Genomic DNA, 26452 nt, shown 5'->3' with positions numbered 1-26452 from the left:
AGATCATGGTCTGCTAATCCTGAGCTGCAACAGCTCATGTCTCTGCATTCCTACACACCAGGCTGTGGGTTGCCCGCAGGTTAGCATCCGTTTCTTTCCAAACTCAGAACAAGCACTTGCAAGCTCATCCCTACTTACACTGACTGTCTCATGGCACGATCTCCCCTTAAACTGGAATTAACCCAAAGTCTTTTAGTGTTCTATGCTTAGACTGCCTGCTTGCATATGTTGCCACATATACAGGTTTTTCCTGCTTCCACTGTCTCATAATAGGATCTCCTCATGTACAGGCATCTGCCTTCTATATCTTGGCTGCAGGAGATGCTCCTCCAGTTGTGTGAACAGGTTGCTGGTGTACAAAACCTCGGTGTCTTTGCAGCATAATATATTTACTGGTACACAGTATTTGTGAGTTTGTAAGTGATCAGAGATCACCTTTGTGCATATACTGTAGTATTCCATATACTTTTTTTCCCCCAACAGATAATGGTATTATCCTATTTCCTGCCAGTATCCCCTGGTGTGGAATATCTAGTTAGCTCTAGACTAGGTACCAGCATATAACACAGGATAGTGTCAGGTTAGGCTTCCAGCAGCTGCTACAGAACAGAGGTCCATTGCTCTGACAGATTGGCCAAGCAGTCAGAATTTAATGTAAGTGTGCTTGGCCCTACCTCTGTGCTCTACATCTATAATGTTTAGAACACTAGTTAATTTCTCAGGAAGGGAATCCTTCCCCTGTCAGAAGGGTCTCTATCATGAGTGGAGGCAGGCCAAGTCTACTATTAGTCTCACGCTTCCATTTATGACTTAAAGAGAATCTGTATTGTTAAAATCGCACAACAGTAAACATACCAGTGCGTTAGGGGACATCTCCTATTACCCTCTGTCACAATTTCGCCGCTCCTCGCCGCATTAAAAGTGGTTAAAAACAGTTTTAAAAAGTTTGTTTATAAACAAACAAAATGGCCACCAAAACAGGAAGTAGATTGATGTACAGTATGTCCACACATAGAAAATACATCCATACCCAAGCAGGCTGTATACAGCCTTCCTTTTGAATCTCAAGAGATCATTTGTGTGTTTCTTCCCCCCTGCAGCTATCTTCCACTGAAGTGTCAGGCTATTTCTTCCTGCAGAGTGCAGACAGCTGTGCCTGTATGTAATTCCTCAGTATGTGAAAGCCCAGCCAGCTCAGAGGAGGATTTATCCAGCTTGTAAAAGATAATAGAACAGAGAGAAGCTGCACTAATCTAAATATCACACAGGCAGTGTGCAGAGAGGGGCCTGGACGGGGGAGTTCATAGCAGAACCACAACACTGAAGAACTTGGCAGCCTTCCAGACACAGGCCTGACAAGTCTGACAAGAGAGAGATAAGTTGATTTATTACAGAGATGGTGATAGTAGAACGTGCTGCAGTAAGCCAGAACACATTAGAATAGCTTTTGGAACTTATAGGATGATAAAAAACAGGATGCAATTTTTGTTACGGAGTCTCTTTAACCCCCCTCCCTGTAAGGGCAACTAAAACTTCAAGTCCTACTCCAGGCTTTTAAAAAATGACACCAAAAGGTTCCCCCCTCACTGAAACATGTCAGAGTCACTAACATTGAGCTTATACGCTAGCATATGTAAAAAATAAGTACAGAAATAAAGTATTCACATAAAACCTCACAGCTTTGTTCATGTAACTGCATTTTATTGCTGCTTTTATAAACATCAGCAAATTAATTTAACATCAGCAACAATAGACACAAGTAACGGTTGCAGCATCAAATAATCAGTGTGCCTTGCAAATCCATCTTCACACTGCAAAGAAAGCAAAAAAACAAACAAACAGATTAGCAGATCCTACAAAGACATTTATCTTGTAAAAGAAATGATTTGGTTTTCTATCCCTCAGCCACAAGCATTGCTACAATGTCCTTTTTTATTATTATTATTATTATTATTTAGTATTTATATAGCGCCAACATATTACGCAGCGCTGTACAATGTATATATATATCTTGTCACTAACTGTCCCTCAAAGGAGCTCACAATCTAATCCCTACCATTGCCATTGCTTTTGTTCAAATAAGGGCAGAACAACTCTTCTGGGAAATTATAGATCTATAAGCTTTGCATCAGTTGTGTGCAGGGGCTTTGTAATAGCCATAGTAGCTGCTGTGGGGCCCTAAAGCATAGAGAGCCCAGGTGATACTTTTTCATCACCATTAACTTTCTTGTATTTAATGCCCATGAAGTATGTGCAGCGTTGATTGCATAAGAATGTATATAGGGAATTAACTCAAATCCATAGGGTAGGGCAGGAATGGGCAAACTTGGCCCTCCAGCTGTTAAGGAACTACAAATCCCACAATGCATTTGCCTTTATGAGTCATGACTGTGGCTGTCAGACTCCTGCAATGCATTGTGGGACTTGTAGCTCCTCAACAGCTGGAGGGCCAAGTTTGCCCATGCCTGGGGTAGGGGCAGGTGGCATTGCATATGAGTGTCTGAATCTGAGGGTCCCATGAAACTTTTGCTATGGGGTCCATTATCTCTAGATACGCCACTGCTTGTGTGCAAACTATTCCATTTCAGGGCTGGTGCACACCGAGCGGCTTTTTCAGCGTTTCTGCAGCCGCTTGCGCCTGCGGATCCGCTTGGTCAATGTATCTCAATGGGGTGATGCACACCAGAGCGGGAGGCGTTTTGCAGAAACGAATCCTCCCGGGGTCAGGCATTTTTTGGATTTCGGATGCGTTTCTGCCACAATGTTAAGTATAGGAAAAACGCAAACCGCTCTGAAAAACGCCTGTTCAGAGCGGTTTTGCCGGCGTTTTTGTTACAGAAGTTGTTCAGTAACAGCTTTACTGTAACAATATATGAAATCTACTACACCAAAACCGCTACACAAAACCGCAAAATGCTAGCTGAAACGCTACAGAAAAAGAAGAAAAAGCATTTCAAAATCTGCTAGCATTTTGCGGATCTGCTAGCGGTTTTTGGTGTGCACCAGGCCTCAATCATATTTCACAATATAATTTTTTAACAAAATATTGGAATACATGCAGCTAGGAATACAAACCTGACAGGAGTTCTAACCCTTACTTACCAGTTATCATGATACTGTCTTAACAGGTTAATTAGCTTCACCCCCCCCCCCCCCCCCCCCCGAGGCATAATTTGAGGCTAGCAAACAATAGATGGTGACTAAAAGAAATCACAACAAAACACTAAGCCTGATACACACTTTCAATTATGATTTTCCAATCACTGACCAATTTTACCACCTCCGTGCACTATGAGGGTTCACCTACACAATATCGTATTCAATATCTGTTGACCCTCATTACATGGGCATGGAAACAATGACTGGCCAATCATAATTGAAAGTGTGTACCAGACTTAAAGCCTCTTACTTTGCTTTAAAGTGAACCTTAAGTGAAAAAAAAGAGTTTTACTCACCTGGGGCTTTCCTCAGCCCCCTGCAGCTGATCGGTGCCCTCGACATGTCCCTCCGATCTTCCTGTCCCGGCTACTTCCGGTTTCGCCGTCATGACCCGATAGGCTGGGAACGCGAGTGATTCCTCGCGTTCCCAGCTACAATATCGCCCCATATGCTGCTATTGCGACCTTCATTGCCGCAATAGCAGCATAGGGGGCGATATTGTGGCTGGGAACGAGAAGAATCACTCGCGTTCCCAGCCTGTCGGGTCCTGACAGCGAAACCGGAAGTAGCCGCCGGCGGGGACAGGAGGATCGGAGGGACACGTCGAGGGCACCGATCAGCTGCAGGGGGCTGAGGAAAGCCCCAGGTGAGTAAAACTCTTTTTTTTCACTTAAAGGTTCACTTTAAGCCTGGTACACACTCAATGGTGCTGCTAAGGAGCTGTGAGCTCCAGTGCAAGTTTTACATTGCCCCCCCCCCCAAGCACTCTATACTGATACGGCACACTAAAACCTGCCAAGGACAACCACAGAGTCAGAGGTGCAAGAAGGGGATAGGGAACAGTTTGTTAATAATTGCTACTATTCAAAGCTTCTATGAAAGTGATTATTATGAGCACAGGACCAATAAAGAGTTAATACTGTGGTTGAGAGTGGGCCCCTCTGACCCAAGGGCCCGAATGGGGTCACAACCTCTGCACCCCCTATTTCTAGGTCACTGTGCACACTTTCAATTCAGATTGGCCCATCACTGACCTCTTTTACCACCTCCATGTAGTATGAGGGTTTAACTACACAATCTGCTCATAGTAGTCAATATCTGTTGATCCTCATACTGCATGGATGTGGTAAAATTGGTCAGTGACTGGCCAATCATCAGTGAAAGTGTGTGCCATGCTTAAAGTGAACCAGAGACGAAGCACCCTCATGTATTTTACCATATATATATCAGTGGGAACACTAGAGAAAACACCTACCCTGCTCTCTGTTTCATTCTTTACTGCTCAGCTTGCTTGTTAACAGCCCTGATAAAATCCCTGACTGAGCATTCAGTCTGGCTTTGCTATAATGACTCAGCTATAATGATTCCTGAGCAGAGGCAGGAGGGGGCAGGCTTGGGCTTGAAAAGACATCAGAGAAGACAGACTCTACTATAATGATTCCTGAGCAAAGCCAGACTGAATGATCAGTCAGGGATTTTATCAGGGCTGCTAACAAGCAATCTGAGCAGAATGAAACAGAGAGCAGGGTAGGTGTTTTCTCTAATGTTCCCACTGATATATATGGTAAAATACATGAGGGTGCTTCGTCTCGGGTTCAGTTTAAGTCTAAATATAAGCAGGTCTTTTTATTCACTGTAAATTCACCATAATTCATATTTATATAATTGCATTTTATTTTGTGTCTGTTTAAAAAGACAGTCTAGGGATACAATGAGACTCTTCCGTACACACATGGAGATATGTCAGGGCAAGCAAAGCCTTAAAATATATTTTGGCCTAATTTTTTTTTCAACCCACCACCTGACTGTTGCCATTATATATATATATATATATATATATATATATATATATATATATATATATTGAAATCGTTATTTAAACTTACTTTAACTCTCCCATGTCAATAATTCCAGCCATGCCTGTGATGGTGTCTACCCCAGCGGTTCCATCCACGATCATGGCGTCGAAAGCCAGGGTAGTAATAGTAGGGCAAAACAGGGTAACTAGGGCCAAAAAAGCCTGAGTTAGCGTAGTAGCTGGGGCGGTAGAAAGTACCATAGCCCAGAGGAGGAAGGCCAAAACCTGAAATATAATTAATGAGAAACTTGAATTATGGTTACTGAAATCATTGCACGTTTTTCTTGACTTCAAGTTAAACAACGTACGCTGATGGCATGCTGACACAAGATGAAAGTCACTTGTACCATATTATTTGTCATCTTGTGCTGAAATTTTCCCATGTTGTGCACAAGTGGGCTGTCCTTGAATGGAACCTTTATTTCAGTGTTGTAGTGTTATGATTGTCTTAGTTTACTCCAAACATTAATATAATGGAAGATTAGTGATGGAAGAAAACAGTGTGTTTTGAAAAATTAAAATGTATTTTTTCTCAGAAAAACATTATGGTGTACGTAACTGCAGGTTTGATGAAGATATAACTGGAGGGATGACAGGGGCCTGGCTGTAGGTACGGTGAGGGTATTCTGGAGGTGTGGTAGAGGTATGGCTGAAGTGGTTTTGGGAGGATCATTTGAAAACACTGCAAATTTAAAAGGATGCGGCTATCACCCCTGTTGATTTTAGTGGCTGTACAGAAATCTTGGCACACAGTATTAAAGTGGTATAAAACCCTGACATAATATTAAAAAAAACATGTTTTCCAACTTTTTATATGCCATACGGTTATCATATTTGCATTTGTGCAAAAGTATTATTATTAATTTAGAAATTACAAGTTCCCAATATTACAGTTTTTTGGTTTGAGAGCTGACTTTGCATTTTATTAATAACTGGTTTTATTCATTATGTATTGAAGGCAGAAATGCTTTGACTCTCTGTCGGTGTCCAGGAGCTTCTGCACAGTCAGAGAATGTGTCACATTCCTCACTTGATACAATTAAGTAAACACAAGATAACATTATCTCCACTTTCAGATGCGTCCAGATTTCTCTGCACTGAACTTTGAAGTCCTGTGTGTAACCCTTTGAATGCTGTTCTAGTAAAACAAAAATGCTGGTTGTATATAATATGCAGTAAAAAATGTTTTAGAGTAAAGAAGGAATGCTGGGTTTCATTCCGCTTTAAACTGGTGCCTGCTATTTGTAGCTGCTATTTTCTATGTGTAGCCACTATTTATTGCCGCAATTTGTAGCCACTATTTGTAGCTGCAATTCAGCTGCCCTTTTAAACAAGATGATGGGGTTAAGGTTAGGTGGGGAGTTAAGGTTAGTTGCCCAACCGGGGGGGGTGTTAAGGTACCATCAGGGGTATTTAGGATTAGGCACCACTGGGGGGGAGTCTTAGGATTAGGCACCTCCTGGAGGGAGGTTTTAGGGTTAGGCACCACCTGTGGAGGGTTCTGTATGAGAGTAGGGAGAGGATAGGTCATAGTAATATACTGGTAAATATTACCAATATTTTACTCTATGAATGTTGTAGAATATTAGTAATTCTACTGATATTCTACTACTGCTATCCTGTGCCCTTTTAAACTTGCGGCTATTTAAAATATATACATTATGTGGGTATTGCTGGAGGTGGGGCAGGCATGTTTGGAGGTGTGGTGAAGGCATGGCAGAAGGCGAGTTGGGGAATGGCTGGGGGTGTAGCAAGGGCATGGCTGGAGGTATAGTGGGGGTATGGTTGGGGATGTGTTGGTTTAGAAGTGTGGTAGGGGCATGGCTTGTGGTGCTGCAACAATATAGCTGAAGGTTTTGCAGGGACATGGTTTGAGGTATGGCGGTGGCATGGCTGGTGCTGTGTGGAGGGCATGGGTGGGGTTGGAGTAAAGGCATAGCTGTAGGTGTGGTGGAGTGTGTCTTTAACCTAAATGTGATTACTCTAAAAGATTTCATTTTTTTCATCAGAATGCTGGAAAGTAATGAATGAGTCAGATATCCCATATGTAGGTATTCTTAGTCCTCCAGTGGGACACTTGCCTTGCATAATGCTGCTCCTTTGGCATGCTGCTATGAAAAAGGCAAGACAAGACACGTAACATTTTTATTGTGCCTTTCTGCTGGTGGACTCAAAGCATCAGAGCTGCAGGCATTAGGGTGTGCTCAGTAGGCCTTAGCAGTCCCTATTGCTTAGGTGCTATTTTACTGAACAGGAAGAACTGAGATTTGAACCCTGGTCTGCACAGAGCCCTTAAAGTGGACCTGAACTCATATATAGGACAGAAGGAAAACACAGAGAAATGCACCATGTATGTTTTTAGAGAGTCTGTCTAATTTCCCCTCATTTGTGTCTAATCACAAGTTGTAATTTTATCTCTCTTCTGTGTCACCTGACTTCCAAGGCAGATAAGCTCATTTGAGAGCACAGGATGTTAACAATATGTCTGCTTTCAAGAAAGCAGGAAGTAGAAATAGTGCAGCTTGATTTCAGATTTTCTATCAGCTGTAACAAATAAATGTTTTTCTTTAAAGGTTATTATGCTGTTGCATATCTTTTAGAGCAGAGAGAAAGTTCTGAGTTCAGGTCCACTTTAACCAGTACACTATCAGGTTAATGGCAACAAGCTTGAAAGAAAGGGGGAGAACCGAGAGCCCAATATGGTGTAGTATGTTAATGAGGTCTGATGCAAACACACACAATGGTTATACTCACAAGGACGGGTCGCCTCCAAGGCAACCACTGGATAAGCAGGCGGGGAGAATTGTAACCTGACCCCGCTCAGGGTTAAGAAGTCGCTCTCTGTAGATAGAAGGAAATGGGGATACACCCCTCCACCAAGGGTGGACTAAACAATTATGTGGTATAATAACAGAGGGGCCAAGTAGAGTAAAATTAGTTAAAATTGTTAAAAAGGGGGAAGTGGGTGGACTCACCTCCCTTCTGAAAAAATGGCCAGACAACGGGCAGGTTACTTCAAGTTTAAAGTAACATTTATTATGAGCTCCAAAAGTGCAACGCGTTTCACGGGTAACAGTCCCGCTTCTTCAGGCAAACAATTTTTTTTTTGGAGGGAGCAAAGTCGGGTCAAGAGCCAGATATAGCGCTATATCTGGCTCTTGACCCGACTTTTCTCCCTCCAAAAAAACAAAGAAAAAAAAATAGTTTTCCTGAAGAAGCGAGACTGTTTCCCGTGAAACGCGTTGCACTTTTGGAGCTCATAATAAATGTTACTTTAAACTTCAAGTAACCTGCCCGTTGTCTGGCTATTTTTTTCAGAAAAGAGGTGAGTCCACCCACTTCCCCCTTTTTAACAATTTTAACTAATTTTACTCTACTTGGCGCCTCTGTTGTTATACCACATAATTAATGGCAACAAGGCCATTAAAAAATTAGGGAATCAGGAGGCTGGTGAAAGATAAAATACTCTGAAAGTGTTAAAAGGAGAGTAAGCAGAGTCGCATCTAGAGTTTGTGCTGTAAAATGACAGTGGTTTGTTATGAGTGAGTTTCAGTTCTACAACTGGTAATTGTGTTACCAAATCTAACAATATTGATGTTAATTATAGATATCAAACTATTAGATACTAATTACATGAATGTCAATAAGAGCCCAAAATTGCTTGCCTCCCTGTATGTCAGGCTGCATGCTGCCTGGGGCTGTAACCTCACCTTGCCTCACCATGCCTCACCACAGGACCACCTATGAGCAAAAGCCACCACTCAGTTGATCAATATGACAACAAAGCGTTTCAGTGGACAATGCCCTGTTCATCAGTTCAATATATACTGTATGCAGAAAAGAAATCTTGAGCACCGGAAGCAGGTTTTCAGTTAGTTGCATAATTTGTATTTAGACCTCAAAAGACATTGTTCCAGTAATATTCGTTTCTCGTATTTATGAAGTATTTTTGAAAGAGTTAAATGAGCCTTTTCTTTTTATGCTTTTAAGGTATTTTTTCCATGAGTGTCTCCTGCTCACTGGACTTGAGTACAGTATACATTTAGTAGATTGCTAGGTTTGGGGTTTACATGACTTTACCCATGAACTAAATTTTTCTATATTTTCTAAGCATTTTTTTATGAGAGAGAGAGAGAGAGAGAGAGAGAGAGAGAGAGAGAGAGAGAGAGAGAGAGGAGAGAGAGAGAGAGAGAGAGAGAGAGAGAGAGAGAGAGAGAGATGGTCTTCACACCCTCATGCTATGTCCAAGTGGGGATGGGTTGCAATACTTTTTGCCTCTGCTTACTGTAGTTGCCTAGATTTTGTGAGCTACATAAAGTTTCTGTTGCCTAAACGTTTGTTAAGTGAATAAGCACTGTACAGAGACACAGGTAAGCTAAATCTGAACAGCATTGTTCTATTGTATAGCAAGAGGAGAAAGAGGAAGGGACAATGAGCAGCAGGCAAGCTGTGGGCAATAGTGTTTGACAATCTGGCAGGACTAATCACTAAAATATGTTATTGGATCATTGTCTTTGTTTGTTGGATTTAGGATTGTTTGAACGATCGTCTCTGACAATTAAAATCTAGCATATGTACTTACCTTTAGGGACAGTTAACACTAGGGCCGAATTTGGAGCGAATCGTCAATGTTTCCCCACATGCGAGAGGGTTGTGGAAATGCTGCCTATACCCACAATGGCTGCCCATTTACATTGCACTGAGGTGCGATTCTGGACGGCATGCTGTAGATTCCTGCAGCACACACCCAAATCCCTACGGTGGTGCATAGCATGGCTTAGAGATTTGGGCTGCATCTTCGCAGCATGACGGGAGCTGCGGGCGAATTGGAGACGGCTGCAGTTCCTAGTGGAAACCAGCCTTTATGCTTGTGTTATCTTGATATTGAATTATTAATATTAAACTTTATTATTCAATTTTTTTTTAAAGCGCTTTACTAAAGATAGGGGAGACATTACTACATTAACCAATGTAAGATTTTAATTAACTCTGATAGTCCCCTATCATTTATCTACTGTATTTTGTGTTGTTTTGCTCTGGCATTCTGTATGTACAGAATGCCAGAGCAGAGGGGTGCCGGCATGGCTCATGCAATGGGTGCCACAGCCCTGCTCCTGTGCTGCACCCCCATGCCTGCCCCTGTGCTGCGCCCTTATGCCTACCCCTGTGTTGCACCTCCATGCCAGCCCCTGTGCTGTGCCTTTATGCCAGCCCCTGTGCTGCTCTGCCATGCCTATCCTGGTGTCTCCCCATCACTCAGACCTCAAATCAGGTTAAGTACCTCAAATACTTAACTTATTTATGTATGTAGGGCGCACTTTGTTTAGCATTAGAAAAGAGGACAGAGAGGGAATAAGAAGAGATATTTCCAAAAAAGTAACTTCAGCAATATCCCGTTCCCAAAAACACAGGCAACCGTAACATGCACATGATAAGGGATGCTGTTCTTAGAAGGGAAGGGGGCTCTGACTGGGGGGAGAGGGGGGGGTATCGCAATTTCAGTGTTTGCCATAGGCTCTATGTTACCCAGATACTGCATGCACTGATGAGGATCAAACAATCCGAAACAGTCTGTATGCATGTTGGATTATTATGGCTCTGTACAAATTAACAAGCTGACACATCATTGCATTCCAGCGGTTCTGGAGGTGTGTTTAGCTTCTAAGGGTACAATGGTTAATTTGCATATATTCAGCAGTGTTGCTCTGGGAGACATCTCAAGCTCACTCCAACCTGAATTATCGCAAATTCTTTCTGTTTTAAGAAAGCAAACTTTTGTCTTTCTTAACATCTTAGTAAGGGGGCTTTTAGGACCATTGTAGTCCCTTACACACTCCAATGAGTTCTGGGTCACCATGAGCTTACTGGTTAATTATTACCCAGATACGCGCGCAGTGTGTGTGTGTGTTTGTGTGGGTGCGTGCGTGCGTGTGTGTGTGTGTCCCTAGCCCTCTTGCCTTGCAATTTCCCCTCACCACCACCTCTCATGGGGATCCTAGTATAATGTCACACTAAAGCTAAGTACACACATCAGATAAAAGTCTTTGAAAAATGAAAGATCACAGACCAATTTTACCCCCTTCCATGTAGCATGAGAGCCATACCTACACAGTCTCTTCTATTGAGCTGAACTAGACTTCAGATAAAAATCTTTGCAAGATGCTGCACACAAAGATGCTGTACACATTCTAAAGATCAGTATCTGCAAAAGATCTGTTCCTGCAAAAGATCCGTTCCTGCAAGATGCATTCATAGTCTATGATATCTGCAGATCTCCTACACACCTTGGGACATTCATCTGCAGATCAGACAATCACCTGCAGATCTGAAGATCCATCCTGATGGATCTGATCTGCAGATGAATGTCCATTAAACAAGGTGTGTATGAGGATCTGCAGATATCATAGACTATGAATGCATTTTGCAGGAACTGATATTTTGCAGGTACTGATCTGTTGCATGTGTACAGCATCTTTGTGTACAGCATCTTGCAAAGATTTTTATCTGATGTGGAGTTAAGCTCAATAGAATAGACTGTGTAGGTTACATAGTTACATAGTTATTTTGGTTGAAAAAAGACATACGTCCATCGAGTTCATCCAGAGAACAAAGTACAACACCAGCCTACTCCCTCACATATCCCTGTTGATCCAGATGAAGGCGAAAAAACCCTTACAAGGCATGGCCCAATTAGCCCCAAAAGGGAGGAAAATTCCTTCCCGACTCCAGATGGCAATCAGATAACATCCCTGGATCAACATCATTGGGCATTACCTAGTAATTGTACCCATGGATGTCTTTCAACGCAAGGAAAGCATCTAAGCCCCCTTTAAATGCAGGTATAGAGTTTACCATAACTACTTCCTGTGGCAATGCATTCCACATCTTAATCACTCTTAAGGTCCGTACACACGCCGGACTGGAGGCAACGACGGGTCCGTCGTCACCTCCCGCTGAGTGGGCGTTCCAACGACAGTCCGGCGTGTGTACGCTGGGCGGATCGCTCAGGAGCCGCCGTATCAGTCCGCCGACAGTGCGTACACACGCCGGACTGTCGTTGGAACGCCCACCCAGCGGGAGGTGACGATGGACCCGTCGTTGCCTCCAGTCCGGCGTGTGTATGGACCTTTACTGTAAAGAACCCTTTCCTAAATAAATGGCTAAAACGTTTTTCCTCCATGCGCAGATCATGTCCTCTAGAGAAGGCCTAGGGACAAAAAGCTTATCCGCCAAGCTATTATATTGCCCTCTGATGTATTTATACATGTTAATTAGTATGCTCTCATACTACATGGAAGGGGTTAAAATTGGTCTGTGATCTTTTATTTTCCAGATACTTTTATCTGATGTGTACCCACCTTAAGTTTTATAAATATCTGGGCTGTGATGGTTGCTATTGAAAAAAGTGGAACTTGATAGGCTGGATATAAATGTGTAAATCCAAGAATTCGAAGATGTATGTAATAAGATTACTAACCTAATCCTATGAATCCAGGCATGTTGGCAAATCTGAAAATAAAACAAAACTTCCAATTAATGTAAAATTATGGTAAGCTACAAAAGTCTTATGCTGGGAATGGATCATGCACCTTTCCGTCAGATAGATGGGTCGACAGATAATTTCCGACAGGTCTGATCTGATTTGGATCGTTTTTCCATTTGATTTTCTGATCACTTCTATACAATCGATAAGAAAAACTAAGGCCCGGTTCACATTAGCGGTGGCTATCCGGAATAGCCGTGCCGGAGCCGCACCGCATGCTGGCCGGACGAAACGGACGCACGGCATAGCAATGTAAGTCTATGCCAGGGTTCACATGTGTCCGTTTCGTCCGGACCGGAGCCGGACCGGATCCGGACTCCGGTGTCCGTTCCAACATGCGCTATTTTTTGGTCCGGCTCCTCCGGCAGCCGTATCCGGGGCGGAGCCGGACTGCACCATCCGGCCAATGGAAACCAATGAGAACCGGAGAGCGCACAACACACTGGCAAAAAATCCGGATGTTCTACCCCACTTCCTATGAGGATTGTTGCGGCGATATTGTATCGGGGACACATGGGCAACCATTTTGGAGTGGAGCAGCACGAGCTGGAGATGTTGGCAGCATGTTGGAGGTGGAGGTGAGTGCTAAACAGCGGAGGGCCTGATTCCACAGGTCCCCCTTCTGCTGACCTCCCAGACCCCAACATTTTTTTTTGTTTTTATACAGGTTGTTATCTCTTTAAGAATCCGGATCCGGACCGCAACCGTGTTCATACCGCACGGAAACCGTATGCAACCGGACCGGATCCGGACAGGAACCGTACGGTTCAGGTCCGATCCGGCTCCGGTGCGGTCCGGACATCCGGTGCGGTTTTTGCAAAACCGCAAGTGTGAACCGGGCCTAAGTCAGATAAGACCTGTTAGAAATGATCTATCGACCCATCTGTTTGAAAGAAAATTGCATGGTGCATTCCCAGCATAACGTCATAACGTCATCTGTTATAATAATAATCTGCAAAACAAAAGCCTGATGATTATACTGGGAACATTTTGCTTGTTTCCTCTTCAAATAACCAGTGGCATCAAAGTCAATCGATCAATAAATCATGTTTTTTTGTTTCACTTCAATTTATAGCCATTTCACTTTAAATTATTATTGTTTACATGGAAAATCCTCGATCTTGCCTAATGAGGCTATGATAGTACATGGTGAAACTGTCAAAATGACAATTTCTGCTGATCTACACTGATAGGTGAATCCTAATGTTCTCTGTAGAGTTGTTTTGTTTTTATTATTATTATCATTATTATTTAGTATTTATATAGTGCCGACATCTTCCACAGCTGTCTTATCTTCACTACTCAGCAGTAAAACAAGATTTTTTTTTTTAACTTATACAACTTTTCAGTAAAATTAGCAAATATCCTACTTTCATTTATTTTCTTAACAATATACAGTATGTGCTGAATTTTGGGACTACTGTAACGTCCTAGTTATCCGGAACTCAACTAACCAGCAGTCTTAACCAACCAGAACTCACAGTGGTGAAAGCCAACTTCTTGCTGGCCACTAACGGTCCAATTTCTAGCGAAAAATCGTTCGAGCGATCAGAAATTCTGATCGTATTGGTTGTAAATAATCTCCATTGGTGGACACAATCGATTATGAACGAGTAAAAAAAATGTCGCCCGAATGAATTTTCGTCGAACGAAAATTTGGATTCTCTTGGTGGTCGTGATAGATAGGAAGCAAAGATTGGTTAGTTGATGTCGTAGTGAACGATTTTTCGTCCGATCAGAATTTCTGATCGCTCGAACGATTTTTCGCTAGAAATTGAACCATTAGTGGCCAGCCCAGGCTGTTTGTGGGCTTTGCTGTGCTTAACAACTGGGTTCTACGACTCCTCCAACGTTAATGTTCTTTTTATTTGCTGTATTTTAACATTTAATACAGAGTTAATGGTATGTATATAGAGTGGGGAATAGTACTGTGTTGACTAGTCCCAAGCAACCAGAAAGTACACTTATCCTGCATCGGATGATTCCCATCTAGATAACTGAGACTCTACTGTATTAAATCATTAACTAAAAAAACTTACTGAATACATTTGCATCAAATTGAAAGCATCTTTCTGCCTTCATTATGTTTATACAGGTAGACAAATAGACCAGCAATTGGCCACATAAAACAACTGCATGTTAAAGATAGAGAGATAACAGATGTAGGTTACATACCAGAGACAGGATCCTTACAGCAGATCCACGATGAATATTAACCACCCACAGGCAGACTCTTTTTATTTCCTTATTCAGACAGGGAGGAGACACAAGTTTATGACAGCAGGGCAGGACTGATCTTTCCATTTTTGTTTTTTCCATTCCATATTCCGTTGTCAGCCTAATTAGTGTCCCAGTTTGAAACAATGTGGCATTACTGGATCTTGATACACCTGTCTAGTGGCCATAATCACAGCAGCCACAACATTGTTATAATATTACAAGCACCAAACAGCTGATGGTGAAACATAACCATACAGGCGCATGTATATTATATTTAAAGTACACATCTTTTTTTTTTTTTTTTATCAGTTGTAATTTTATTCAAGATTATAATGAATAATAGCTAAAATTTATGACAATGAATTTTTTTAAATCCAATGGTAAAAGAGGCATGTATAATTTGAAAATGTTGTAATATCTGAAGTTTAATGTGAAATAATGCTAAAACCTCTTACCTCTACATACGATACAGAACTTAAATAAACTTTAGCAATCAGTTATATCAGCTACTGTTACACTACTAATGAGAAATTGAGAATATTAACAGGATTGTAAAATGTATGTCAGAGTTTAATATTATATTAAGGCTTCTTTTCCACCAGCAGCTGAAGGCGGTGAATTCACTGCTTGTCAGCTGCTCCCGTTAGCCAGTCAGGCATGTGCTAGTGCTTGGTACAGGCGCTGGATAGGCGCCCTCTATATGGAATTGTATCTGAGTGGTTGCCAACTTTAGACACGACATGAGACAATTTTTGACCACCAGGTGACGATGCCACGTGTCAAAAGTAACACACGCAATGTTACCAAACGCTTCCATGCAGCTGAATGGAATGGCAGCCAAATGGCGCTTGCGGCCAGCAGGGGGAGGTCGAACTGCTTGACAAACAAGCAATTCTGCCACCTGTGGAAAAGAGGCCTTACTTAGAACTTTTAAACAGGATATAAATGACAGCTCAAATCAAATATATTTATAAATAATAAACAATTACCAGGATCCGGGTTTCGATCTGTTTTCTCTGGTGTTGAGTTTAAAGTGGACCTGAACTCAGAACTCCTCTCTGCTCTAAAAGACACACAACAGCATAATAACCTTTAAAACATTTCTTTGTTACAGCTGATACAAATCCTGAAATAAATCTGCACTGTTTCCAGGCAGGGGCGTAGCTAGGGGGGGTCGGGGTAGGACAAGTGCCCCCGGGCGCCGGGTCCCCAAGGGCGCCCAGCTGAGCTGCTTTTTTTTTTTTGTTTCTTTTGGGGAGGGGAGCAGCACAGAGAAGAGGGAGAGCTTTGCGGACGGTGGTGAAGGGGGCCATCTCCCCCCCCCTTCCCTCACCTTAGGGTGCTCTCCCTCCCTCGCTGTTCCCTCCATTATTGTCCGGGTGGCTGGCACCGGCGGGCGGAACTCACCTCCGTCTCGCTCCGGCGCCGGAAGTTCGGGTGCCGCAGCCGCTGCTCTGGACTGGACCAGACCGAGTAGCGGCAAATCCATCCGGCGCTGCGACGAGACGGAGGTAAGTTCCCCCGCCGCTGCCAGCCACCCGGACATTAATGGCGGGGAGAGCACCCTAAGGTGAGTGAAGGGGGGGGGAGATGGCCCCCTTCACCACCGTCCGCAAAGCTCTCCCTCTTCTCTGTGCTGCTCCCCTCCCCAAAAGAAACAAAAAAAAAAAAGCAGCTCAGCTGGGCGCCCTTGGGGACCCGGCGCCCTTGTCCTACCCCGACCCCCCCCTAGCTGGGCACATATACCTCTGGCCAGAGCAGGGACAAGGTCCTCCAGCACCCAAGGCTGAGACAGCAAAGTGCGCACCTCCATCCCTCCCACCCCAGCCGTCACACAATGATTGCTATTAGACTAAGCGGGCCACAGGGCCCACAACCTCCCCAACACCTTAATATCTAGTTATCTAGCTTGCAGTCACTGCTATGTATCCCATTTTCTTATTTCTTTCTGCTTCATACACAATTAGGAATGACAACTGAATGAATTGTGCGCCCCCTCCTAAACTGCGCCCTGAAGCTGGAGCCTCTCCAGCCTATGCCTCGGCCCGGCCCTGCCTCTGGCTACATATACTGGGGACATATACCCCTGGCTACATATACTGGGCATATATACCCCTGGCTACCTGTTCTGTGGACATCTATACCACTGGCTACCTGTTCTGGGGACATTTATACCGCTGCCCACCTATTCTGGGGACATCTACACTGCTGGCCACCTATTCTGGGGACACCTATAGACCTGGGTCTACCTATTTTTGGGGAACCACTGCTGTCAGGTTGAGTGTATTTTGGGGAACTGCTGCCAGGTGAGAGGTGTCTACCATATTAAGGGGGCATTCTGCCTATTTATGTGAAATGCTGTCTATTTATGTGCCTCATGACTGCTGAATTTGTCTTGTTGGGGGCCTCATGGTTACTGAATTTGTCTTGTTGGGGGCCTCATGATTTGTTGGGGGCCTCAAGATCGCTGAATTTGCCTTGTTGGGGGCCTCATGATTGCTAAATTTGTCTTGTTGGGGGCCTCATGATTGCTGAGTTGGTCATGTTGGGGGCCTCATATTTGCTCATGATTGCTGAATTTGTCTTGATGGGGGGGCTCATGATTGCTGAATTTGTCTTGGAACATGCTGGAAGGTACATACTGAGGGAGGGTGGGTGAGCGTGAGCCTGCTAACCTCCATGTACATTTGGCTCCAACTATAACCACGCCCATGTTTATTATGTGGCGCAGCCTTCACCTTAGGGGGCGCATTGATAGTCTTTGTCCCCGGGCGCTGAAAGCCCTAGCTACGCCTCTGTTTCCAGGGCCGGAGTTAGGCCAAGGCCGCCTAGGCCATGGCCTAGGGCACCACAAGAGGAAGGGCACCAAAGCAACAGGTTAAACTTATTCAGCATTTGCAAGCTTGCAAATGCTGCTATGCAGGGAGATCAGGTGAGTGCCTGACCTCCGTACTCTGCTGCTAGCTAACGTAGTGCAATAAAAGATTGTCATACTGTCTAAGGGGCAACCAGTTTAATTTTAGAAACCTCTCTAAATTAACTACTTGACCACTGAGGGGTTTTTCCCTTTAGTCCAAGAGCAATTCTCACCTTTCAGTGCTCCTCTCTTTCTTTCGCCAATAACTTAATCACTACTAATCACAACAAAATGATCTATATCTTGTTTAGGCTTTCTTTTGGTGGTACATTATGCTAAGAATTAGAAGCCCATAATTTAAAAATTAACAATAATATACCCTCCTGGCATACACATTAAAAAGTTCAGCCCCTAAGGTCACTATTTATGTTTTTTTTAATTGGCGTATTTGTTTATTTTTTTATGCAAAAAAAAAATAAATAAATGTGGGTACCATAAGAGAGTTGTAATAGATAGCGGAGATACCACCACAGAGGCAAGCGGCATGGCGGCTATCTCCGCGTATCAGCCGGCGGCCTCTGCGCGCAGTTACATGCTGCCGCTCTGCCTGGTCCTTCTATTGCACATAGATTGAGGGCTACGCGCGCGCGCCAGGACCTTTATGCGAATAGAAGGGGAGTCAGCTGACTCCAAACGCTATCTCGGATTGGATGAGTGACTGGGGCGGCGCTGCGGAGCTGCTATGTATATATAGTGGTAGTCTGTCAGTTGCTCCGTGTCTGCTGTTGCGAATGCTAACGTGTGAGCGCTCAGACCTAGTCAGATCCCAAAGTGTGCTAGAACCAGCTGAAGCTGGGGATCCACACTTAGCCAGATTCTGTTGATAGCTTAAAGTACTAAGTGCATTGTATTATCTGTTATGACCTTCTGCTTCCTTTGACTATTCTCCTGCTTGTTGATTCTGTACCTCTGCCCATCTGATTCCTGTTGCCGACTCTGCCTGAACGTGACATTGAATCAGCCTTCTGTCTTTGTACTTTATCTGTCCGTACGTTGCCTACTCTGCTTGTCTGACCTTCCTGTCCTCACCGGTGGGCCTAGCCACTGGTGAGGGATCTCTAGTAGCTTACACCTACTCTTCAGGTGAAGCTGAGCTGCAGCACTGTCTGTAACACCTGCTCCTCAGGTGTCCGCTAGCTGCAGTATAGTCTTAATCACCTGCTCCTCAGGTGAAGCTCAACTGCAGCACTGTCTGTAACACCTGCTCCTCAGGTGTCCGCTAGCTGCAGTATAGTCTTAATCACCTGCTCCTCAGGTGATCAACCTTTGCAGCACTGTCAATAACACCTGCTCATCAGGTGTCCACTAGCTGCAGTATAGTCTTAATTGCCTGCTCCTCAGGTGATCATCCTTTGCAGCACAGTCAGTGGTTCCTGCTCCTCAGGTGTCCACTGGCTGCAGTATAGTCTTAATCACCTGCTCCTCAGGTGATCATCCTTGCAGCACAGTCAGTGGTCCCTGCTCCTCAGGTGTCTACTGGCTGCAGTACAGTCTGAATCACCTGCTCCTCAGGTGATCATTGGCTGCAGTACTGGCTGAGTCACCCGCTCCTCGGGAGATCTCCTCTTACTCATTACTGTTGCACCAAACACTATCTCACATTGGTTGTCCTGTGTCTGGCTATACTAACATTATTGGTGATTCTGCAGATCACCACATAATCAGGTATAGCATCTGTATTATTGGTGATACTGCAGATCACCAATAATCAGAAAATCTGTTTTGCTGACACCAATCGTTACAAGAGTGTTGGAGGGAAGGAGTACATTTAAAATGTAATTGTAAATCTTTTTATTAAAATAAATGTATGTAAGTATAACTTTACGATTTGGCCACAAGATGTCCTTGCGAATGATTTCATATTAGCGTACTACAAGTACGCTAAACAGGAAGTAATGCATAGACGTGTTACTCTGGAAGATACAATGACACAGGCATCTTATTGATGCCGGCGATTATTGACACGGGGACTTACATCAATGAATGGGAACCGTGTTCCCATTCACTGATCTCCCTGCTAACCAGTGACGATGTGAATGAGCGCAGGAGAACGTGTAGGAGATGGCAGGGAGTACGTTACAGCGAAGATGCGGCGGGAGGTGTATATCTACGCCTCTGGAATGGGAACAGTCCATCCGTGGGGCTTAGTTATACTGCCTGTAAAACAGCAAGTGGTTAACCCTGCAATAGAGGATGGTAGAGAAGAGGGTTAGGAGGAGTGGTTTCACCATTGCAGCAGAATCAAAGGTTTATCTACAGAACCATGAGCCTCGGTGCAGATTTTGCATAGGTTGTCTAGCTCTGTGTATATAACAGTTACTCAGAGAAGATGCCTGATTTTCAATCACACCTACAATTGCACCAAAGCAGCTATATAGGTGGTCCCTTCGGTGGGCATACTGATCCAGGGGCCCAGGAGAACTCAATTTCTGCATCCCCTATCACTATGCCCAGACATATCACTGGGGAATATTTATAGCTTTAACAAGCTAATGAAATAGTACAACATGGAGAGAGCATTATGCAATAGTTGGATTCTGTAAAACTTTTATGGCCAATATCTACATAATGATGTCATTTTAAAAAGCAAAACGATAACCTCTGTAATTATTGTGAGTTTACTGTAAGCTGGGATGTACGCTCTCTGGAAACAGTAAATTCGGGCGCCTGAGGCTAGTGGACAAATCGGGCGCCGCCATTCACTTCTATAATAAATATCGTTTAATGGGCGCCCGGTAGGAAAAAAGGGCGCCGGAGAAAACTAACGTTTTAAAAGCGGCGCCCGGAGACTTAATGTTTTATTACTGTTTCTCATGATTACACATTATTTAATGATTTATACATGTTTAAATATTATTTTTAAACGAAAACCAGTACAATATTTTTCCCAAACATTATTTTTAAACGAAAAACATTACTTTTTTTTTTTTTTTATACATTATTTTTAAACGAAAAAAATAACAGGGGGGTCTTAGGTTTAGGCACCAACAGGGGGGTCTTAGGTTTAGGCACCAACAGGGGGGTCTTAGGTTTAGGCACCAACAGGGGGTCTTAGGTTTAGGCACCAAAAGGGGGGTCTTAGGTTTAGGCACCAACAGGGGGGTCTTAGGTTTAGGCACCAACAGGGGGTCTTAGGTTTAGGCACCAACAGGGGGGTCTTAGGTTTAGGCACCAACAGGGGGGTCTTAGGTTTAGGCACTAACAGGGGGGTCTTAGGTTTAGGCACCAACAGGGGGGTCTTAGGTTTAGGCACTAACAGGGGGGTCTAGGGGTTAGGGGTAGGTACAGGGAGGGTTACTTAGGCACCAACAGGGGGGGTCTTAGGTTTAGGCATCAACAGGGGGGTCTAGGGGTTAGGGGTAGGTACAGGGAGGGTTACTTAGTAATTTTTTTTTTAAACGTTATTATGCGTTTCATTATTTAAACGAAAGATTAACGTTTTTACAATTGCCGATTTAATACACATTATTTAATGATTTATAACGTTTAAAAACATTACTTTTAAACGAAATACATTTTTAAACGTAATCCATGTTTATCGTTAAAAACCCGGCGCCCTTTTTTCCCATCGCCCCTTTTTAACGTACGCGTTTTCTCTAGAGTAGATACTTTAGTTATGTCCTGTATAATAGTACTGGTATGTTCTGCTACACATAAAAGGCACCATCTTTCATCATCAAGGCATCAGGCATACATACTAGAATGTGCCCAGCAGGAGATGGCAGTCCTAGTAGGGACTGTAAGGGTTGGGAGACAATAGTATTAGCAGGTATTGTCCATGGAAACTGAGAAGCAAAGGAGGACATGTTAGAGTAAACAATTCACTGGAATGTGGTGTCAGTATATAAGAGGGGTGAGGAGAGATGGTGCACATCATAGCTGCAGCATGTGCAGAAATGAGAGATGGGGAAGTCTGGTGGTCAGGAGAGTGACTCCAGGATGTGGAGGACATATGGGAGAGGTGAGGGGGGAAGCACTATGGGAAATGTGTAAGATAACCCAGATCATATTGGAGGTTGGTACCCATGGAGCTTACACATCATAGATAGAACCATAGCATGCCAAAAATATGTGGCTAAAAAAAGACTATGTCTGAAATGCAGCTAATTGATTGTTGTCTAAGTAGATTGCATTATGACAGTACATGTTTATCTTCGTGATCAATCTGGATTAAAGAGAATCTCAAATGATATCTGTCTGCAGAGGAAAAACAAGATGAACCACATTACTCAATCCAAGCAATTATAATCATTCATCATGATGAATGGGTATAGGGCCAAGTAACATATTAGTTGGACTTAATTGGACTTGATTGCTCTGTAGCGTTCCCAATAGTGCCTCACAAGTAGTGATCTGTAATGATCGGCTCTGCTGTCTGCACAGGCAGACAGCTGTTTGACCATTTTGTAAATCTGAGTGTGGCAGGTCCCTGGAAAAGAGACCTGTCTCCACTCTGCAAGCTGCAGAGTTGCTGTTCTGGGGAGGAATTTGCATCCACTTGTCATGCAAATTGCTTAGCTGCTTCCTCTGATGGCTTGCAGTATAAAAACCATTTCTTCCCAGAATTCCTTGCTGGTCATGATGATTTGTTCCTGCTAACTCACCTGGAGTATCAGCCTAGCTATTGTTGACTAAGATTATCTTAGAGTAATTCCATGGGACTGCACTAGGCATTCCTTTTAGCGTAGTCAGGTTGTATTATCTGTTTTGCCTTATACTGTCTATCTGTTGGGATCTGTTGGGATCGCATTCGCTCTAGCAGTAGTGGCGGTGGTTCCTTCTGTATTCTGCCTTAGGGGTGCTAACCAGAGCAGCGGTTGCTACTGGTAGCCCCATCTGTCTGTCTTTCTGGATCGTATTCGCCCAAGCGGTAGTGGCGGTGGTTTCTTCTGTACTCTGTCTGGGAGTGTAGGCCAGAGCTGCGGTTGCTGCTGGCTACTCCTTCTCTCTGTCTTGTCTGGTACGAACGCTTGCTGTAGGCTCAGTGTGGTAACTGTTTAGCAAGCGTTCGCGTACTCTATTTTCGTGTTTGTGTTATATTGGTTAGTTAGGGTGGCGCGCTTATAACTGGGAGCCTAACGCGCGGTGATCGTGTCTTTAACGCGTTCGCTGTTGCGAATGAGTGCGGAGTTCTCGTTTAGCTAGCGTTTGTTATTTTCTTTGACATTCTGATCATTGTTATTTGCTATGTCTTTCTTGCTACACTTGTGTTCTGTCTGATTTAGTCTTGTGTCACTATTGGCAATCGCCACTCTTGCGATTGCGTCCCCACTTCGTTTCCGCTGTTGTGTGTTCACCGTCGCTGGGTGGCGACTAGATTGGTGGACACACATACATTCTGTTTCTGTGCTCTCTCTCTCTTTAAGGGCTATCTTGCTCTGCATTGCTTCGACTCGTGCAATTCCCATCTGGCATCTGTGGCAGGGCAGAGGCTGTGTTCCTCTGCACTCCACAGCTCCATCTGCCAGTGGGAATTTCCCTCTACAGGTGCATAGCACCATAGCTGGGTTCTGTTAAATAACACGCTTGTGAAGGATTTCCGCAGTGTCAGTGCACATCTTGTGCGCTGACCACGGAAATAATTCCGCAATCGTTACATGCTCCCCTTGCAATTTACACGGCCCCGTATGATGCCCCTTGTGATATCTCACAGCAGCCTTGCATCTTAGATGGCATACATTTGGCTGCAGGCAAATTTGGGCATAGGGTGAAGCCACATCTCACCCTGCTCCCACTGTAACTCAGGGCCATGTAAAATACTATTCTCCTCTGAGTTGTGGGAAGTTGTGAACTTTTCTCATTGACCCAGCGCATGTTATTGCCTAATTTACCTTGGATGGCAGTGATCAGGGATCAAGACATGGAGAACGAATGGAGCAGCTTGTCCCGGGGCATTGAGCTGCTATGCTGGCAAAACTTTGCATGGGCCCTGGAGAGCACAAGTCAGGAGGAGACCTGGGGGTCCAGCAGCACTAAGGGGGTCTATGGTAGCGCCGGCCCTGCTATCCATAGGTCACAAACATTGCTACAACGTCTTCCATTCCCACATTTGGGCTCTAAAGCAGACACTGGGGTTTGAATATGTACAGCTGTGTGAGATTTACAACTTAAAGAGTGCCTCCAGTATAATACAGATTGTCATGTCAGGCTCTTTCTAAATGAGGCAGGATTAGCAGGGGTCTTGGGGATAATGAATTGCCTGATTAGCCATAATTCATTCAGTCAGATGCAGGTGTGTAGGGTGATCAAAGAAATCCTTGGAGAAAAAAAAGCACAAAGACAATAAGAGCCCAAATGGTGCAGTGTGTCACAACAGTGATAAAATGGTGAATATGTAAATTGTGGTACTCACAAAAGAAGATTGCAGATGGGCAACCGACCACTCTGGATGTGGTCACTCTCTTTGTAAAGAACTCTAGATGTTTATGGGGAGGGTGGGTAATACAAAGGGGAAAAGAGGCGCCAAAAGTATGATAAAATTGAGTTAAAAACAACTAAAATGAAAAACGTGTGAGGTGGCTATCCTCAATGAAGACAAATTCATATAATAAACAATGATCTTTAGTTTGCAAATAAAGTACGTTGTTTATTATACAAATTTGTCTTTACTGAGGTAAGCCATCTCACACGTTTTTCATGTTAGTTGTTTTTACCTCAATTTTATCATACCTTGGTCGCCTCTCTTCCCTTTTGCATTCAGTCAAATGAGCACCCCTTCCCTCTTGGAAATGCAGGCATGGCAGTTTTTTTCTTTTTTTCAAAGTTCTGGCTCTAGCCAACCCCACACATTTTGGGGGGCCCGCCTCCAGCTCCACAGCGTGGGCATAATTGGTGGCTGCCAAGCTGGGGGCAGGCTACAGCAAGACGGGCAGAGGTTTCCAAAGAGCTTTATAAGTCTTTGGAAAAAGACTTTGGAAAAATGACTACAACTGCATTGCTGTGGAGTGGAGATTGTCCTGTGTAACAAATTACAGCCAATCGGGTAAGTGATTAACCCTAAGACCCTCCCAATCCTGCATCATAAAGACAGAACCTGACATGACAGGTTCTGTCTTTTATATTGGAAGTACACTTTAATCCAGATAGTCAGTAATATAATCTTCTAACTAGCATTGCCGACTCAGACTTGGAGGGTTCTAAGCTCTGTTGTTATGTAAGAGACATACAGACAGGTGAAGAAACCTGACAGAGATTCTGATTCTTACTAACCAGTAATATACTAACATTCTCAACAGGCTAATTACCTTCACCCCCAGGGGCAGAATTTAGGGCAAATCAGTGGATAATTAACAGAGCTGCTAATTAACTGGATCAGCTGTGAGCGACTTTGATTTGCTAATACCAACTTTGCCTTTTGAGTGTGGATAATTTGGTAACTAAGATAATTTTTAGCATCATCAGCAGCCCTTGCACAACCTATATTACAGTAAATCTGAAGAAAAAAGTTTTAGTCAGTTATACAGTAATTTTACTTTTTCAAAGGGAGACAGAGGACACAAGGGGGACAAATGATGACACATGGGGGACAGAAGAGGAGACATGGGGACAGAAAAGAAGACTTGGAGACAGACGATGAGACATGGGGGTCAGAAGTGGACACATGGAGGACACAAAATGACACACAGGGACACAAGGGGACACAGGAGGACAAAGGGGGATACAGGAGTACACATGGGGACACAGGAGGACACATGGGGACACAGGAGTAGACATGGGGATGCAGGAGGACACATGGGGACAGAGGAGGACACACGAGGTACAAGGGGGCACATTCATTGAGAGAGAACATCTACAAGATGCTCCTGGACCATGGACGCACTAGCAGGGCCGGGACGAGGTAGAGGCGAGAGAGGTTCCAGCCTCAGGGCACAGAGTAGGAGGGGGCACACATCTCACTCAGCTATCATTCCCCTATTGTGTTTGAAGCAGAGAGAAATAAGAAAAGGGGATACATGGCAGTGACTGCAAGTCAGATAACTAGAGATGAATGTGATAACCATAAGATAATTGTACATTATTTTAACTAGAAAGCCATTATCTAAACAATTCTAAATCTGAATGGGGCTAATAAATTCTGGATAACATCTGGCAAAACAGCACTGGTAAATGTATTAGCAAACCCCAGAAATCCAAATGCTATTTCTACATATTATTTTTAATACAATAATGCCATAATTCCATTTGTTTTGGTCTTCTTTTTTACCTCTTTTGATTTTTAAATAAGGAAAGTTTTTTTTATATATTACCAAAACTGCAGACTATTTCATATGGTTAATAAAAGAGGTGGTAGTAAATGTGGTTTTATTATTGTTTTTCACTTGAAGTCATTATGTGCACTTACTTTCACTTTGCCAATATCAATGCCCGTTTCCTCTGTGGATGGGTTGGTAATTATAACTATTATTCCAGCTGTTGCCTCTGCCATAGCCACCATAGCCTCTGTTTCCACCATAGCCACTGTTACCGCCATACCCACTGTAGCCACCATAGCCTCTGTAACCACCATAACTGGCATTGCCACCATAGTCGTAGCCACCATTGCCACTGTAGCCACCATTGCCATAATAGTTGTTCCCTATGGGCAGGCTGGAGGCAATTTTAGTCTCAGCGTTGATAAGGGGGCTGCCATCATTATTAATGCATGTAGATACACCAGAACCTAAGACATAAGTAAAGCATACATCTACAAAACAGTTGATAAAACAATTGCACATCATTTATCTTTTGGTTTAAATAGTTATATTGCTGGCATGCT

The 26452-nt window shown here is 43.6% G+C and overlaps 1 long non-coding RNA gene across 3 annotated transcripts in view; it reads right to left on the bottom strand.

Moving 5' to 3' along the window:
• Positions 1–1693: 1693 nt before the first annotated feature.
• The window catches only part of LOC137525765 (uncharacterized), a 64055-nt gene continuing 39296 nt past the window's right edge, over positions 1694–26452 (bottom strand). For all 3 annotated transcript variants that reach the window (XR_011023000.1, XR_011022999.1, XR_011022998.1), the window contains 4 exons: positions 15770–15843; positions 12495–12526; positions 5046–5242; positions 1694–1811 (listed from right to left, as the gene is read on the bottom strand). This is a non-coding gene — a long non-coding RNA (uncharacterized lncRNA). The remainder of the gene's footprint in view (positions 1812–5045; positions 5243–12494; positions 12527–15769; positions 15844–26452) is intronic.

This window comes from Hyperolius riggenbachi, chromosome 7 (assembly GCF_040937935.1).
Source record: "Hyperolius riggenbachi isolate aHypRig1 chromosome 7, aHypRig1.pri, whole genome shotgun sequence".
Lineage (NCBI taxonomy): Eukaryota > Metazoa > Chordata > Amphibia > Anura > Hyperoliidae > Hyperolius > Hyperolius riggenbachi.
Note: the sequence above shows the minus strand (reverse complement) of the source record. Positions and strands in the feature narration are given on the sequence as shown.